Source organism: Pygoscelis adeliae, unplaced genomic scaffold (genome assembly GCF_000699105.1).
Source record: "Pygoscelis adeliae isolate BGI_AS28 unplaced genomic scaffold, ASM69910v1 Scaffold77, whole genome shotgun sequence".
NCBI lineage: Eukaryota > Metazoa > Chordata > Aves > Sphenisciformes > Spheniscidae > Pygoscelis > Pygoscelis adeliae.
The window spans coordinates 6,480,256-6,489,372 of record NW_008825216.1 but is presented as its reverse complement, the minus strand read 5'-3'; the positions used below and the strand labels follow the sequence as shown (position 1 = coordinate 6,489,372).

The 9,117-nt window shown below is 38.0% G+C and overlaps 1 protein-coding gene across 1 annotated transcript in view; it reads right to left on the bottom strand.

Moving 5' to 3' along the window:
• Positions 1 to 9,117, bottom strand: part of WDR27 (WD repeat domain 27) — a 173,431-nt gene that overhangs the window by 125,292 nt on the left and 39,022 nt on the right. The gene's annotated exons all lie outside the window — the stretch shown is intronic.

The following is a 9,117-nucleotide window of genomic DNA, read 5'->3' as shown; positions in this document are numbered from 1 at the left end:
ATTATGGGATGTTTAGGGGAGGAAATAAGGGCGGGGAAAGGGAGGGATCAAAGTGGTTTGTGGAAGAACAAGTGGAGAAAAATAGAGGGGAAAGGGAATAAAAGGAGCCGATTGTGTGTAAACAGACTGCTGGCCAGTGCCTTTGGCCGTGCCCTGTAACTGATCATTTCTTGTATTCCTGTTGAACTCTATTTCTAACTATTTTCCTGGCTGAAGGGACTCTCTAATCTATCAGCATATATGTATATGAAGGTCTAAGAGTCAGCAACTGGATAGGGGACCACGAGAGGCCTGTGTGTCCTGGAGGGACTGAGGGTCTGGATGCCACCAACTGGAGTGGGACCATAGATCAGACAGCCTGTTGCTCTGAGTGCCAAAAACTGGAGAGAATGGAGTGAGTGAAATTAAATGCCAGCAACTAAAGTTGGATCAAGTGTCTGTGGTCGAAACAACTGGAGCAAGTGAGGGGCAAGTGATGGTGCATAAGCCAGTATGTGATCATTAACGAATTTCAAGCTGGATGAGTCAGCAAGTAGGTGAAGTGGCTTGGGAGCCAGGTACGTGTGTGTGTCTTGGGGAGTGAAGCATCTGGAGGAGCCGGCTACCAGAGGAGACAGGGTCCAGGCCAACTGCCAGAGACACATAGGTTCACACGCCCAGGTGCCAGCAGCTGGGGACTGCAGAGATCCAAGGCCAGTTACTGCACTGTTTGTGTCTAAGCCCAGCTTCTGAAGCGATACACATTGTATTTATGTATACATTTCCCACTAATGGATCTTCATCCCAATCAGACAAAGAGGGGAAGAGGATGAGGCTGTTGATGATGTCTGTGTTTGTGTGAGTGCTGAGTGTTTCTGTCTCTGTTGATCCATATGGCCAGCTGCGTGTATATGTACATATGTGCCAACTGGGTATCCAAGCTCAGCCTCACTACTGGTTGGACCCAGGGGCAGGGAGCTATAGCAGCCTCAACTCCATTGGGTTACTGGATTCAGCTACTCCTAACAATATTTTATCAGAACTTCAGAAGTATTATTTGGCTTTGCGTAGTCAACAAGATTCAGTTCACACAAACTTCCTGGACCTATCCTATATGGTTACTATTAATCATTTCTTCAGAAGGTGGCCCTTCAAAAACTATCATTCCAAAAACCTCTCCCTATAATGTGCCCTATCTTAAGCTCACATCTGTTTGCAGTCATTACAAGGTCTTCAAAGAAAGGTTGAGGTTACCATCATCAAAACCCTTTAAAAGCAGTAAGAGCTCAATACTTTCCCAGATCCTTAAAGGAAGGTTCAGATTATATTTTCTATCTTCGTTCAAGACTTTGTTATTACTGGGGGGCAGCAAACCATACCAGGCACTAATATTGCTCAGCTTCATGTCGAGGAAGTTTCATGTTGTCAAGACAAACTAAATATTTTATACTTTTTCATAGACGTACCCAAAATATTGATCAATTATCCAAATGTGAAATGGTCTATGGCCATTCATTAGCAAATCATAAATTCCACCAGCTAATTAGAAGACTGTATCATTCAGAGAATGACTATTCTGTTAAAAATATGTTCACATTAAAGCAGAAAATACATATATATAATGCAAGCTGGGAACATTCTAGCAATTTCTTGTTTAAAGTTACTTTTTTCAGATTGTTCAATATAATCTTCATCTACATGAGAAACAAGAAAAGTACAAATATAAAACCTTATGGAATTAACTATCTTGACAAAGTCAAAAAACATAATACAGACAACCAGAGTAATCCAACATTTAATTGTAAGCCATGTTTAGCCCTGGCATAACTGGGCACACTTTCTATTGACTTCAGTAGCAACTGCATTCATTCATAGCAGGACTGATTTTGGCTTTGCATTTTTAAATAATTAAATGCAGTCTATCTCTAAACCTCTGATTTTTTTAACATCCACATTGGCAAATCCTGGCCTTTTTGCTGGCTACAAACGTCTTTCTCCAGAGAACTAAATATAAACAGTTAAAACTCCTTTTTTGCTTTCACCACCATTCACATTCTTGATTTGGCTGAATACATCAGAGAAACCTCAAGGCCATTTCCTGCAATCAGTGCTTCACTGCCAGGAATCTTCTATTTGTTATAAAAACTGGCGTATAGCTGGAAAATGCTCTAGTATTTAGTGAACGGAATTCCCCAAACGGCAAGACAAAGTGGGGCACCTGGCATTAAAAAGACTGTAGGAGTTTTCTCTTTTTTTGCTTTAAGCAGGTTTCCTTCCTAAACTAAGGATTACCAGAGTCTGCTCTACCAGATGAACTAAAATGCACTGTGCAACAGATTTCCCAACAAAGTCTACACATTCTTGCATTAGCTGTGTTTTTTATTAACTATAAAAAAAGAGTAATTGTAAAAGAGAAAGACAGTAGTTGTCCAAAGGATAGTGTTCATTAAAAGTTACAGAGCACCATTTCTTTTTTCTGTTTTTGAACCTTTTACTCACCATTCCCCCTTTCTTCAGTCAGTAATGATCAGAGAGTCCAATATAAAAGGTTCTACAGACACATACACATTTACTTCGTGCACTACTCCTTTACTTTAGAATACACTAACAGTAATACAGGTAAGAAGAAGTGTAATCCCTTTGTTCCTCCCCTGCCCTGACATTTTGTTAGTAATATACTTTACTAATATAAAGCTATACTTGTATCTTCAAACTACATTTGCTACTGAATATTGCTGTAGAAGACAAGAAAATATATACTAGTTGGGACAATATGCAAGCTGAATTTTATTTATCCCTTTGTGTTTTTATAGTCTTATGATAATCTATAATTTAGGAGAATCTAATGCAAAAACTAGCATATTCCAACATACTCTTCAAACTATATTCTTTCATTCTGACAGACAAATCTCTTGCCTATGCCCCATTATCTTCCTCATCCACTACTGTAATCCCTTCTCAGCTTCTCTCTAGACTAACTACAGTGCAACTTCCACGTAAAATTTGGCCCCAAGAAGGACATGGTTCAACAGAATCCCTATCTCATTCACTAATTCCTATGAACACCACTGATTTCATCCAAACAGTGCAGCTGGCTTATGCTAAAGGCATCAATCAATAAATGTCTCAGAAAACACTCCACATCTTCCAGGCAAGCACATACCTTCAGACAGGTTTGTCATTATGGCTAGGAAAAAGTTAACTGACTGAAACTTCTGAGTTTCCTATTACGTTTTTCAGCCTTCATATCATGTACATTTCCTAAATGGACCAATGAATTTTGAAACAAAAGGGCCTGGGCAGAGAACTAGAAACTTTGATGTTTCTCTGAAAATTAATGTGATCTATAACTGTGTTTGCTAGCAGAACATAATACCATCCAAATATTTGTGGTTGATACTGATAGATTCCTGTTCAAAGAATATGTTTTGCAGCACTACAAATGTATTGCTAACTCTAAAGCTCTGAATCTTTGTGGTCTGATCTCAAATTGCCATCTATTTCTGTATCTCAGAGGTTCCTAAACTCTAAGACAGGAACACGATTTTGATATTTCAGTCAATTCATTTTACTGCGTTTTTTAAAAGTTAGTATGCAAAGCAATGGACCATGAAAAGTCACATAATACTTTGATAATCATTAGTAATCAGTTTTCATTAGGTGATCTTATGTATCAAACCAAAATCATCAAGTTAGAAATCACTGGCTGATAAAACAACTTACTGACAGTGTAAATCCATTATTATCAGCTTAGGATATTCGCCTTGTCAGGCTTGGTATAAGATGGCTAAGGACTACGTATTAGAGTGAGGTGAAGTTACTACAGCCAGAAGAGCGACATTTGCTCATTGCCTCAGAAGGAGCTTAATGACATCACTTGGGTCTAGTAACACCCTGTGCTAAAATATCATAAGCAGTTCTGAGAGCAGGGTCTGGAAACCAGACACAGGTTCAGGGAAAAGAGTGAAGGGTCCCTCAACACCAGTCTATCACTGAAAAGTGGGAGATTTCCACCAGTTTCCTCAGGCTGAGGAGAACAATGAACCTCTTTCCCCCAGCTCCTAAGTAAACACGGAAAATTAAGCTATTACATGAACCTGCAGCAGCATCACCACATCATCTTCACAGGACCATGTATTTAGCTCAGTTTCCTGATGAAATGATGCTTATGCAACTGTGCTGTCTGCTGATTCCCATCCAGAATTTTTAACCTGCTTCACTATTTAAATCCAATCTGACAGAGAGATAAAGGTCTTATGATAATTACGTTTTCACAAGATATGTGTAAATGACTAATTAGCAGATGCAAATTCAAACCAGCACAGCCATTAAGGAAAGTGATTTTGTTTGACAAGCCATTAACCAGCCAACACAAGAGTAATTTGGAACAGGCATGCAGTATGGCACACCTCTCAGTCAACTAGTAATAAAGACATGACAAGACGATAAGGTTGTGATAGGGGAGGAGTGTTTAGCAAACATAGGGAACAAAACCAAAAGTGCATGTGGTGGGGAGGCAAAGGTTATAAAGAACACAATAGTCAAATTGGAGTTATTGTGGTGGGTTTGGAAGGTGATATTTAAGGACACAGGCTTAAAATCCTTTAGAAAGGATGCTTAATTAGTTTTGTTACTGCTGGAAGAACCTGTATACAAAGAAAAACAATCTTTGTATGGTCATTACATCGTATGCCCTGAGCACTTCAGGGGAATTTGGTGCCAAAACGCTTTTTAAGGAAGCAAAAATACACTGAGATTTGGAATAATAAACATTAATATGCTCAATTAAATCAAGATTATAGAGATTCTAAGCAAGCAGTATAAGGCCTAAAGTTCTGCAAGCAATTTAATTGTGTAAGCTTTAATCATATATGGAGCTTCAAGAGCTAGGCATGTCTTTTGTGGTTTCCTCTCCTGGACTTTGGTAAGCTAAGTTGCACTATTTTGGATCCAGGACTAAGGGTTCTTTATATATCAAATCCTAAATAACTGTACTAATCTAAAGTAGATGACAAATGGGAAGTACTGTGCCACAAGTAATACAAATATATAAGCAAGAATCTGGTAGTAAGCACCCTACTCAGAACAACTTCTTCCCTAGGTGAGTTTTTTTTCTGTCATGATTTTGCCCAGTTTCCTCTTTTCCTTCTACTGTTTTTCTTCATCCAATACTTTAAATTTGTCACAGCCTCATAAGTCTAGCTCTAAAATGGCCTTCTTATAAGTTTCAGAATATCTGTCTCCCATCTGAGAGATGCTTGCTACATTCTTGCTCTGATTTCCCTTCCCTGATGTTGACAAAATAACGAAAATTCACAACACAAAATACTGTTCTGTAGAATATAAGGAAAGACCTGAAGAAAACACAAGCAAGTCACTGAAATACTATAGATGGAAAGGTATATTGTGAAAATATTTATATATCTATTTGCATACATATATATACAGTGTATATATAGATATATGGTACTTTCAACCACTGTTGCAATCTAGGGTTTTCAAATCAAACAGGGTAGTATTAAGGTATTTGACTATTCTTACAGTTAACAAAGATAAAGAAGGAAAGATTAAGTACAGCAATATATACTTTCCAAGACGATGCGATGCTAGTGTGCAGATGTATTTTCACTGTATTCATTATTCTTCATCTCACTCTAAACATGTAACAACATAGGGCAGCTTCTTACCTTGTGCAAATATGGAAACTACTGTCTTTAAAGATTCACCAGCCTAGATTTTTTTCTTACATTTCTCTCTGCTCTGAGTCACAGTAACAACTATTTTTTCCCCAGCTTCCTTGCAATTCTTATAATTTTTCTTCATCATTATACTATTGAATTTTTCATTTCTGAAGTAATCCTTTGCATTAAAAGCCGAGTTTAAAATGGGAAGACTTTCTAACTGTGCTACTGCATTTAATTTAAAGATGTTTGGAATTATTCTTCATACTAAAGCAGAAGTCCCAACCTTCTGGGAGTGAGCTATACTGATGCTGCTCTCTTCACTTCCCTGCATCCTTCTCCTCCCTCATGGCCATTACCTCCCCAAACCTAGTTTCTTCCAGTCCTTGCGTCTGTCTCCTCTGGACCCTTGCAAAACACTGAGGTTCAAGGAGGTGAGAAGGAAAGACATAATCGGGGCAAAGGAGCTCTGGGAACAACAGTACTCTACATGGCTGTGGATGGCTGGAACAGTATGGGGCAGGGGGCAGGATTCTACTAGAGTGAGGGAATTAAGTACGAGAGGAGGAGAAAGGAAAGAGGTTGTAGGGGGTGGAGAAGTGAAGACTCATAGCTGCAGAGGCAGAGCACCTGTAATGATATAGAGAGATACAGCCTAGCTTCAACTAGTGAAATAGGTTTGGAGATGTAAACTGGCCAAGCGGCACAGGATCAGAGGAGCAGGCTTCAGCCATAGGTTGGTTATTCTGGAGCTCCAGCAAACTGTCAGGAAGCTTGAGGCAGTACAGTCATCACAGAGGTTGCCAGTGAGAAGGGAGAAGAGTGACAAGATAGAAGACGAACTGGAAGCCCTATCTGGTTGCTGCCACTGTTCTTGTCTCCAGGGAAGAGGGAGAAGAGCCAGTAAGAATGGGCAGAATCAACACCAGATTCACACCTCACCTGAAAAGAAGGATCACTGCAGCAATTTGCTAGCCTACAATAGCAAACACTCCATGTACTTATTCTATATATGTACACTGTATGAGTAGGTGCTCGACGTTCATCTGCAATGTTTCACAAAGTGTTAACAAGAACAGAGATAACCTTGCATAATTCAAGCTTCAGATAAGGGACAAGTTTTCAACAACTGTACTTACATCTGTACAGACACTGCAGATTAAATATCTCGGGCAAGGATACAGTCTGATTTTACAACCTAATAACAGTCAGGAAGATTCAAAACATACCTACTAAAGAAAGATAAACTGTGGCAAGTAATGACTCAGTAGGGTGGTTTATCATCTTCAGCATGCCATTACTGGATCAAGGCTTCATCACACTGATAACTGCCACTGCAACAAGGGATGTGCTATACTCTACTAAATGTAAAGTGATGGTTCTGACCACCTACAGTCATTAGAGAATTGGGGTGGGGACAGGGAGGAGGGGGAATTCAATTATTTTAGCCAGTATATTTTGGGCAGATTTCAAGAGGAGCAACTATAAAGAATTCTACTCTGGCTTCATTGAAATTACTGCAGATTTTGGTAAGCAAAACAAGGGTTTCTTGATTCTTGAGAGACAGAAGACTTTTACATTAATTTTATTTAATAGGCCACAGAGAGAGATTTTCAAAATTAGACAAGAAAATAAGGCAACCAGCTGTTAGATTCAGCTGATATTTAAATGTTTGAATGTTCCTCTGAACATTTCCCTATAGCGCATTCTAAATTTCTGTAGTGTCATGCAGATAATCTGAGTATCTTTACAGAAACACTGATTTAGCAGCAGCTTATATGCACATACAAGTACTATGACAAGTTTAATTTTCACTCCCAGTCTGTGCTTCTTGATTAATACGTCACACAGACATAGCAATGCTTATTATCTTCTAAATATATTTTCACTTTTAGAGTACTAAAATTCTAAAAGGAAACAGGAATTACAGACACCCATTAAAATGGGTGTCCCACCCCATCATCTTCTAAGAGATATACTTTATAACAGTCAGTGCAGACAAATCTTTTATATGAATATACATCTATATATATATATTTGCAATATTTCCAGTTAAACTCTTCTGGAGGAAGATTCAGAATACTGTTCTGTTATACATCAGACAATGTCTGCTGTTCCAAATGATATAATAAGCTTAATCAAGTAGACTGCAGGTTGAGATTAATTTCACACATTGCCAATTCTTGCAAACAATCTCTAGAACAGACCAAAAGAACAATTTAAAATCAAAGTCATTACATTACCAATTATATATACTTGCTTACAGCTGCTGCTGTCCAAAACCAGAAATAACAGAACGACATGATGTTCACCTATGTTTCTAGAATATCCTATGTATTTAATAACTTGCTAACAGGTTTCTCCCACACTTAATTGGAACATATCTTCCTTAGTGTTTTACAAGACCTTCTAAATAGATTTTCTTTTTTTATTTATTTAAAGAACAAATCTGATCATCCCCACTTACTACTGTCCAGGTAGCATCACAAAGCAGTCTTGGAACATGGGAACCGATTTGAATGAATCTAAACCAGAAAATGCACTTCAAGAATATACATATTGCAATCACTAATAAGCATTCAGTCCACAAGACAAGACTAGGGCTAGTCCAAAGGAAAGCCTTCATGAATTTTGTTGTGTAGGCACTGGATCTTCAGCATCAACTGTTTCACTCCACGGATTTTGCTCCACCCCTCATCACTACCTAACCTTAGATTCCAATGTGTTTCCCACTTTAAACAGGATGTAATTTACATGCAGCATTCTGCATATTTTTATAAGTCTATGAAAGTTTTAGCATATTATCTTAATGTAAATGTACTGAGTTATATTTACTCTAACAGCTTTAAACTGTACAACTGTATAGTTGATGTGTAATTTTCCTATTGACTTATCTAAAGTATTAATTTTATATAACTGAAAAAAGAGAACCTTGATCCACCATTTTCCCCCCAAATGATCAATTTTCTTCGCTATACCACATACCTCTAGGTTTTTTCCTAAGTGAATACTTGCCCACAGCTTTAAAGTTTTTCTTGATTAAATAACCTGAAGCCACTAAGCTGACCAAGCAAAAAGAAAAGCCAGAACTTCAAGCCTATGTGTGTTACAAATAGTACTGAAATAGTTAGCACGATTTTAAGCGTTTTACCAGATCACATCTCTCAGGAAAACCCACAAAGAGTTATGCAAAAGTAGTAATAAGGAACTGTTTTAAACCCACAGAAGCAAGGACTTTCCAACTGAGAATGAAGAACCATACTCAACCAAACCTAACGCAGTAGGCATTCCGGCATATACGGTATCATAAGACCTCCAAACATTCAAATCAATCTTCAAGTGAAAAAAAGAGCAAGGATGAGGGGTTTTAAGTCAACTATTCTGTTGCAGTACTGAGCAATTTTTTTTTTTTTTTGGTTGCTGTTTCTGAAGTTTCCAAAAAAAATCAGATGACTTT